Here is a 10,649-nt window from a genome sequence, read left to right on the forward strand (position 1 = left end):
GTGCTGAGGGTAGTGGTGGCACACACCTGTCATCACTGTGCTGAGGGTAGTGGCACACACCTGTCATCACTGTGCTGAGGGTAGTAGTGGCACACACCTGTCATCACTGTGCTGAGGGTAGTAGTGGCACACACCTGTCATCACAGTGCTGAGGGTAGTGGTGGACACACCTGTCATCACTGTGCTGAGGGTAGTGGTGGCACACACCTGTCATCACTGTGCTGAGGGTAGTGGTGGCACACACCTGTCATCACTGTGCTGAGGGTAGTGGCACACACCTGTCATCACTGTGCTGAGGGTAGTAGTGGCACACACCTGTCATCACTGTGCTGAGGGTAGTGGTGGCACACACCTGTCATCACTGTGCTGAGGGTAGTGGCACACACCTGTCATCACTGTGCTGAGGGTAGTGGTGGCACACACCTGTCATCACTGTGCTGAGGGTAGTGGCACACACCTGTCATCACTGTGCTGAGGGTAGTAGTGGCACACACCTGTCATCACTGTGCTGAGGGTAGTGGTGGCACACACCTGTCATCACTGTGCTGAGGGTAGTGGCACACACCTGTCATCACTGTGCTGAGGGTAGTAGTGGCACACACCTGTCATCACTGTGCTGAGGGTAGTAGTGGCACACACCTGTCATCACAGTGCTGAGGGTAGTGGTGGACACACCTGTCATCACTGTGCTGAGGGTAGTGGTGGCACACACCTGTCATCACTGTGCTGAGGGTAGTGGTGGCACACACCTGTCATCACTGTGCTGAGGGTAGTGGCACACACCTGTCATCACTGTGCTGAGGGTAGTGGTGGCACACACCTGTCATCACTGTGCTGAGGGTAGTGGTGGCACACACCTGTCATCACTGTGCTGAGGGTAGTGGTGGCACACACCTGTCATCACTGTGCTGAGGGTAGTGGCACACACCTGTCATCACTGTGCTGAGGGTAGTGGCACACACCTGTCATCACTGTGCTGAGGGTAGTGGCACACACCTGTCATCACTGTGCTGAGGGTAGTGGCACACACCTGTCATCACTGTGCTGAGGGTAGTGGTGGCACACACCTGTCATCACTGTGCTGAGGGTAGTGGCACACACCTGTCATCACTGTGCTGAGGGTAGTAGTGGCACACACCTGTCATCACTGTGCTGAGGGTAGTGGTGGCACACACCTGTCATCACTGTGCTGAGGGTAGTGGTGGCACACACCTGTCATCACTGTGCTGAGGGTAGTGGTGGCACACACCTGTCATCACTGTTCTGAGGGTAGTGGCACACACCTGTCATCACTGTGCTGAGGGTAGTGGCACACACCTGTCATCACTGTGCTGAGGGTAGTGGTGGCACACACCTGTCATCACTGTGCTGAGGGTAGTGGTGGCACACACCTGTCATCACTGTGCTGAGGGTAGTGGTGGCACACACCTGTCATCACTGTTCTGAGGGTAGTGGCACACACCTGTCATCACTGTGCTGAGGGTAGTGGCACACACCTGTCATCACTGTGCTGAGGGTAGTGGTGGCACACACCTGTCATCACTGTGCTGAGGGTAGTGGTGGCACACACCTGTCATCACTGTGCTGAGGGTAGTGGTGGCACACACCTGTCATCACTGTGCTGAGGGTAGTGGTGGCACACACCTGTCATCACTGTGCTGAGGGTAGTGGTGGCACACACCTGTCATCACTGTGCTGAGGGTAGTGGCACACACCTGTCATCACTGTTCTGAGGGTAGTGGTGGCACACACCTGTCATCACTGTGCTGAGGGTAGTGGTGGCACACACCTGTCATCACTGTGCTGAGGGTAGTGGCACACACCTGTCATCACTGTGCTGAGGGTAGTGGTGGCACACACCTGTCATCACTGTGCTGAGGGTAGTGGCACACACCTGTCATCACTGTGCTGAGGGTAGTAGTGGCACACACCTGTCATCACTGTTCTGAGGGTAGTGGTGGCACACACCTGTCATCACTGTGCTGAGGGTAGTAGTGGCACACACCTGTCATCACTGTGCTGAGGGTAGTGGTGGCACACACCTGTCATCACTGTTCTGAGGGTAGTGGCACACACCTGTCATCACTGTGCTGAGGGTAGTGGTGGCACACACCTGTCATCACTGTGCTGAGGGTAGTAGTGGCACACACCTGTCATCACTGTGCTGAGGGTAGTGGTGGCACACACCTGTCATCACTGTGCTGAGGGTAGTGGCACACACCTGTCATCACTGTGCTGAGGGTAGTGGCACACACCTGTCATCACTGTGCTGAGGGTAGTGGTGGCACACACCTGTCATCACTGTGCTGAGGGTAGTGGCACACACCTGTCATCACTGTTCTGAGGGTAGTGGCACACACCTGTCATCACTGTGCTGAGGGTAGTGGTGGCACACACCTGTCATCACTGTGCTGAGGGTAGTGGTGGCACACACCTGTCATCACTGTGCTGAGGGTAGTGGTGGCACACACCTGTCATCACTGTGCTGAGGGTAGTGGCACACACCTGTCATCACTGTGCTGAGGGTAGTAGTGGCACACACCTGTCATCACTGTTCTGAGGGTAGTGGTGGCACACACCTGTCATCACTGTGCTGAGGGTAGTGGCACACACCTGTCATCACTGTGCTGAGGGTAGTGGCACACACCTGTCATCACTGTGCTGAGGGTAGTGGCACACACCTGTCATCACTGTGCTGAGGGTAGTGGCACACACCTGTCATCACTGTGCTGAGGGTAGTGGTGGCACACACCTGTCATCACTGTGCTGAGGGTAGTGGTGGCACACACCTGTCATCACTGTGCTGAGGGTAGTGGCACACACCTGTCATCACTGTGCTGAGGGTAGTGGCACACACCTGTCATCACTGTGCTGAGGGTAGTGGTGGCACACACCTGTCATCACTGTGCTGAGGGTAGTGGCACACACCTGTCATCACTGTGCTGAGGGTAGTAGTGGCACACACCCTTCATCACTGTGCTGAGGGTAGTGGTGGCACACACCTGTCATCACTGTGCTGAGGGTAGTGGTGGCACACACCTGTCATCACTGTGCTGAGGGTAGTGGTGGCACACACCTGTCATCACTGTGCTGAGGGTAGTGGTGGCACACACCTGTCATCACTGTGCTGAGGGTAGTAGTGGCACACACCTGTCATCACTGTGCTGAGGGTAGTAGTGGCACACACCTGTCATCACTGTGCTGAGGGTAGTGGCACACACCTGTCATCACTGTGCTGAGGGTAGTGGCACACACCTGTCATCACTGTGCTGAGGGTAGTGGCACACACCTGTCATCACTGTGCTGAGGGTAGTGGTGGCACACACCTGTCATCACTGTGCTGAGGGTAGTAGTGGCACACACCTGTCATCACTGTGCTGAGGGTAGTGGTGGCACACACCTGTCATCACTGTGCTGAGGGTAGTGGTGGCACACACCTGTCATCACTGTGCTGAGGGTAGTGGCACACACCTGTCATCACTGTGCTGAGGGTAGTGGCACACACCTGTCATCACTGTGCTGAGGGTAGTGGTGGCACACACCTGTCATCACTGTGCTGAGGGTAGTGGTGGCACACACCTGTCATCACTGTGCTGAGGGTAGTGGCACACACCTGTCATCACTGTGCTGAGGGTAGTGGCACACACCTGTCATCACTGTGCTGAGGGTAGTGGTGGCACACACCTGTCATCACTGTGCTGAGGGTAGTGGTGGCACACACCTGTCATCACTGTGCTGAGGGTAGTGGTGGCACACACCTGTCATCACTGTGCTGAGGGTAGTGGCACACACCTGTCATCACTGTGCTGAGGGTAGTGGTGGCACACACCTGTCATCACTGTGCTGAGGGTAGTGGTGGCACACACCTGTCATCACTGTGCTGAGGGTAGTGGTGGCACACACCTGTCATCACTGTGCTGAGGGTAGTAGTGGCACACACCTGTCATCACTGTGCTGAGGGTAGTAGTGGCACACACCTGTCATCACTGTGCTGAGGGTAGTGGTGGCACACACCTGTCATCACTGTGCTGAGGGTAGTGGCACACACCTGTCATCACTGTGCTGAGGGTAGTGGCACACACCTGTCATCACTGTGCTGAGGGTAGTGGCACACACCTGTCATCACTGTGCTGAGGGTAGTGGCACACACCTGTCATCACTGTGCTGAGGGTAGTGGCACACACCTGTCATCACTGTGCTGAGGGTAGTGGTGGCACACACCTGTCATCACTGTGCTGAGGGTAGTAGTGGCACACACCTGTCATCACTGTGCTGAGGGTAGTGGTGGCACACACCTGTCATCACTGTGCTGAGAGTAGTAGTGGCACACACCTGTCATCACTGTGCTATAAAAGCAGGAGGGCTGAGAGTTAAAGACCAACCCAGGCTATGTCCTGATCCTGGCTCAAGCAAAAGAGAAAATGCTTAACTCCAAAGATACAACAGTGGAGACTATTAAAAACTTCGAGCAAGGGAAGGTGGACTTCAGTGACCTAGCATGGCCTTTGTCTCTGTAGCATGCTGCCTTGACATCTTCCTCCAGACTTTTATCTCCTCTGCCTAGGAGTCCAGTGCTAAGAGAGTTCTAGGAAATATGTGGTACTTGCAGTGCTAATATTAAATGAGGTAATTCAGGCCCAGAAAGACAAATACCTTCTGCTCTCTCAAATATACAGATCCTGTCTTCAAATTTTTAGATTTGTGTGTCTGAGTGGGAGTGTCTGCAGAGGTCAAGAACCTAGAAAGGGTCCCTGAGAGGGAGAAGGGGACAGGTCTTTAGGGAGATAGGGCTAGTAGAACACCTGAAAACAGGGATTTCTGGCATTAAGAGTTTGAGTGGAGTGGATGGTAGGGTTATCCAAAACTAAGTATGGATGGAGAAGCCTTAGGGCTTCATACTCTGTAAACTAATTTTAAAGTACGTGTTTTTATTCATTTTTGGTTTTGTTATTCATGTTATTTTGAGACAGTCTTACAATGTAGTCCTGGTTGTCTTGGCACTTATTATGTAGACCAAGCTGGTTTGGAACTCTCAGAGATCCATCTGCTTCTGCCTCCTGCATGCTGAGATTAAAGGTGTACATCACCATGCCTGTTTTAATATATGTATGTGTGTATGTGTTTATAAAGAAATGTATAAAAACACACACGTTTTAATGGAGATGCTTTGAATGGATGGACAATGCTTCCCCCAGAAGACCTGAGTTATTAAATGAAATTCTCAGTGCCTGGCGTAGGATACCTTACTATGAATTACTAGTCAAGGAGGCTCCAGAGGCTCTCAAAACAACATAGTGTATTGCTGTTGCTCTTGGTTGAGCACCATAACTAGATGCTAAGACCCCATTGTTAAAGAAACAGAAAGTTTGATACAGAGAAATCAAGCTGGAACTGTATGCAGGCTAGTTTAATATCAACAATGGAAACTTTGAGAAGAGGGACCCTCTGGGAAATACTCCTACCAGATAGAGAAACCCTATGGTGCAATTTTTTTTTTTTATGGTTTTTCGAGACAGTGTTTCTCTGTAGCTTTGGTGCCTGTCCCGGAACTAGCTCTTGTAGACCAGGCTGGCCTCGAACTCCCAGAGATCCGCCTGCCTCTGCCTCCCGAGTGCTGTGATTAAAGGCATGTGCCACCACCACCCGGCTTGATGCAGATTTTTTTGATTGATATAGGAGGGTCCAGCTCACTATGAGTAGTGCCATCTGTGGATTGGTGTTCCTGGTGTACAAGCAAGCAGGCTGAGCAATCCATGTTGAACAAGCCAGTAAGCAGCCTCCTTCGTGGCCTCTGCATCAGCTCCACCTCCAGGTTCTCACTCTGCTTGAGTCCCTGCTTTGGTGTAATAGTGCTTTGCTGTGATAACACACCATGACCAAGGCAACTTATAAACGAAAGTGTTGGATTGAACTTAATGGTTTCAGAGTGTTAGAGTCAGTGACAACAGCAAAAGTGCAGGGACAAGGACGGTTAAAAGCTCACTATTTTTTTTTTTCTGAGACAGGGTTTCTCTGTGTAGCCCTGGCTGTCCTGGAACTCATTCTATAGACCACGCTGGCCTTGAACTCAGAGATCTGCCTGCCTCTGCCTCCTGAGTGCTGGAATTAAAGATGTGCACCACTGCCTAGCCATCTTTTTTTAAAGTTATACTTTTATTGATTATTTGGGAATCTCACATCATGTGTCCTGATTGTACTCACCTCCCAGTCTTCCTATGTCTGCCCCCAGCACGTGACCATCCCCCTATCCCCAAAAGAAAAAACAAGTCCATTTTGTGTTGTCCATATATTCACTACAACATGGTCAAATTCCTAGTGGTCAAACTTCCCACCCCACTTCTCCCCCGCCCCATTGTAGTAGGAGGCCGCTTGTTTCTTCCTGGCCACTCAGACTTGAAATAATCACTCAGAAACTATATTATTTAAGTCATTACTTTATCTTTTATCATAAATAAGGAAAACTATAATTATAGCTATTCTTCAACTCCATCAAAGACTCCAGAAGAATATAATATTACCTAAGTAAACAGGAAGTACAAAACTCTAGAGTTGACAGAGACATCTTGCTGCTTGGATACTCACCCAAAGTTCTATAACATTGGGGCACTCATCTTCAGCCTACAGGCCCATAGTATCTGGCAGACTTTTCCATGAAGAAGGAAATTTCAAAGACAGTTCCGCCTATAATGGCAGTTTGTCAGTCACTTTCTTCTGTGTCCTGCAGAATGTCTGGCAAACTCTTTCATGAAGCAGGAACCCTGAAGGACAGTCTCACCTTTAGGTAAGTTCAGCAGTCATTTTTCTGTGGGTCCTGAATGTCCAGTTTATACAGCATACCATCAAGTAGTTTGGGCAAGACCAGTTTCTTGCCCAAATGGTTAGCAAACTACATAAGGAGCCTGTTCAATTCCCAATTCCTCTTGAAGTAATTGATACTGCCAGGAGCAGATGTGTCTCGTCATGAAAAATCCTCAGTTCTCAAACATTTTAAATGCCATATTCTGTAGTCTTTGAAAGGTTTGAAGAATAACTATCCATCTGAAATATATCTCTATACATCTAGAAAATCTAACTGATTGATGGGCTAGAGAGATGGCTTAGAGATTAAGAGCAGTGACTGCTCTTCCAGAGGTCCTGAGTTCAATTCCCAGCAACCACATGGTGGCTCACAACCATCTACAATGAGACCTGGTGCCCTCTTCTGGCCTGCAGGCATACATGGAGGCAGAATACTGTGTACATAATAAATAAAAGAGAAAACCTAACATGACTACAAGTTTGACTATTATAGATGATTGTCTATTAACCTATATTTCTTTATTATACATTACATTTTAAGTGAGCTGTACAAATACAGTACCTTAAGAGCAAAAAATATATATAACAAGATTGATCTTAATTTTGTATCAATAAACCAAGATCCATACCAATGCAAATCTTTATAACCTATCCCTCTTTAAATGTAAATAGACATTTATAAACAATCATTTAGGGAATTTGGGCATAGTTCTCTCCAAACTACTTCCTGCTTTTAGTTGAGTGAAATAAGTTTTGGGAGTGTTTATGGTGACCTTTGGGGGATCTTGGTCCATCAAACCACATAGTCTAGAAGGATTCCACAGGTTCTCATCTTCTGTGGAATGAAAAGAATAACCACTTTTCCAAAGCAACATATATATCCTTAGACTCAAACTTTGAAGTCAAGAAACCTTTAAATCAAGAAGCCTTTAAAATATATATGTTGGTTTAGCTTAGCAGTCCCCAGAATCAAATGTCTCTCTGCAGTCAAAAATTTTAAATAAAACACAATAATATACATAATCCAGACTCTGTGTATATTCCATTTTTATATAGCTTAGTTTTCTTTATTTCTATTACTTTTTCTGCAAGTTCAACTCTCTATACTCTTTTTCTTCTCTCTCCCAAGCCTGCCTACATTTATCCCACACTGTGACCAATTTAGAGGTTTTTTTTTTTATCTGAATCTGTCTTTATTGTGTATCTGTAATTATTTTCTGACCAGAAGTATCTTTTTCTTTTTTCTTATTTTGCTAAGTGGGTGTGGCTAGGGCCAACAAGGCTGCTTTGTCTTTTGGCTCTGCCCAGTTCAATATGTCAGAGGTCCATTCATTGCCTCTGAGAGCCATTTTCTCTGCCCCAGACCCAGGGTCTAGACACAGCAGGTCTGTGTTGCCATTAATCAAATTGTAGCACTCTGCTCACAAACTCCATTTAATGCTCTGTAGCTGGACCTCCCGAAAGAGTCAGCGTTTGTGCTGGCAGCATGGCCCAGGAAGCCACCATTGCAAAACCTTTTTTTTTCTACTGCTGAATCAGAAAGACCTCTTTAAGGAACCACGGTGGTAAACCATGCTTAACTCTGTTCTTTTGTGTCTGGAATTCCTTTCCAAGCTTTCTTAGGTTTAATGTGGATACAGTCAACCACATTGGTGCGCCAATTTGTTGTAGGAGGCTCTTGTTCATTTCCCGGCCACCAGACTCCTGAAATAATCATACAGAAACTGTATTAATTAAATCACTGCTTGGCCAATCACTCTAGCATATTCCTAGCAAGCTCTTACATATTTTTTCTTGTTGTTGTTTTGCTTTTTGAAACAGGGTTTTTCTATGTAGCTTTGGAGCCTGACCTAGCACTAGCTCTTGTAGACCAGCTGGCCTTGAACTCACAGAGATCCACATACCTCTGCCTCCTAGTGCTGGGATTAAAGGTGTGAGCCACCAGCGCCTGGCCAAGCTCTTACATCTTAAATTGATCCATTTCTATTATTTTATATTTTACTACGAGGCTTGTGGCCTACAGGCAAGGTTCCAGCTGGCAGCTTACGTCTTTCCCCTCTGGTGGCTACATGGCGTCTCCCTGACTCTGCCTTCTTTCTCCCAGCATTTAGTTTGGTTTTCCCCATCTAGCTCTATTCTGCTAAGCAACAAACAACTTTATTCATTAACCAATAAAAGCAACATATACAGAAGGACTTCCCACATCAACACCAGAATCCATCAACTAAGGAAAACCATGTGGTGGCTGGAGCAGGGCAGGACCAGCTCTCCCATGACCACTTTGTGGCTTCTGCCAAGGACAGGGCCAGAGAGCTCACATCTTAATCCACAAATAGGAGGCAGAAACAACACTGGGAATGCTGTGAATTTTTGAAAAGTCTGGCCCTAGTGACATGCTTTCTCCAACATGGCCACACATACCAATTCTTCCCAAACTTGGGGACCAAGAATCCAAACATACGAGCCTATAGGAGCCATTCTCATTCAAGCCACCACATCCCACTTCCTGACTCCCATAGGCCATCTGCATGTCATGATGCAAAGTGCATTTAGTCCAACTCCAAAAGTCACCATAGTCTTTCACAGTTTTAACAGTTTAAAAGTCCAAATCTTTTCTGAATCTCAAGGCAGTCTCTTAATTGCAACCCCCTAGAAGATCAAAAGGCAAACTACATACTTCCAACATGCAGTGGCACAGAGTATGTACTCATGTTCCAAAAGGGCAGAACTGGAGCATAATGGAGAAATACCAAAATGAAGAAATACCATAAAGAAGAAAGACAAAAATCCAGTAGTGTCAACTCCAAATTCTGTTGATGTCAAAGGGCTTAGATGGCTGTACCCTTCCAGCTTGCTGCCTGTAAGACACATCTCTCTCGCTCAGGCTGGTTTCACCCCCTGAATGCAGCTTCTTGGCAGCTATTCCATGGCTCTGGCTGATCTAACATCTCAGGGTCTCCAGTGCAATACAGGTTTCACAGCTTCACAGCTTCACTCAATAGTCTCAGGATCTCCACGAATGGATTCTGCCACACACCTGGCCTCAGTAACTCCCCTTAACATCAGATGAAAATTCCACAACCCCTTTTACTCTTGTATTTTTTCATGACACTAAAACCATGTGGACAATACCGCCAAATTTGGCCTCCCACTTGGGATTGGAGCCTGGCCCCCTTGTGTCATATCTGCAGAAGCTTTTCTTAGTTATTGTTCTTCAGGGGTATAACATTTCTTAGGCTTTTTGCTTTTTCAGATTGTTGGAATGTCTGGGTGGAGTCTTTCCCTGAGGGCACTTCTCCCTTTATTACAATGCAGGTCAGGCCTCATCTTGCTCTCCTTTTTTTTTTAAGATTTATTTATTTATTTATTATGTCTACAACATTCCCTCCATGTATGCCTGCATGCCAGATCTCATTATAGGTGGCTGTTAGCCACCATGTGGTTGCTGGGAGTTGAACTCAGGACCTCTAGAAGAGCAGCCATCTCTCCAGCCCGATCTCCTTATTTCTTTTAAGTACACACCTTGGCTCTAGCATTTTTCCAGTCCTCTTTTCACCCTACTTGCCCTTTTTTAATTGTAGACCTAGATAAATGTGGTTACCAATAACCATGCAATAGAGCCAATATTAGACTGTTTGGAAATCTTTTCACCAAATAAATTAATCCATTCCTTTTCAATTTTGCCTCAAGCAAATTCTTAGGACTAGAGAAGAAAGCAGCCACATGTTTTATCTAAGTATCACAAGAATGGTTCCTAGCCTGGTTGCCAATATTGTTCCCCTCTGACACCTCTTGAGCTGTGCCTCCACCTTCTACACATCTCGCAGCATTACCTTTCCATATTCCTACTA

This window comes from Microtus pennsylvanicus, chromosome 4 (genome assembly GCF_037038515.1).
Source record: "Microtus pennsylvanicus isolate mMicPen1 chromosome 4, mMicPen1.hap1, whole genome shotgun sequence".
Classification (NCBI taxonomy): Eukaryota; Metazoa; Chordata; class Mammalia; order Rodentia; family Cricetidae; genus Microtus; species Microtus pennsylvanicus.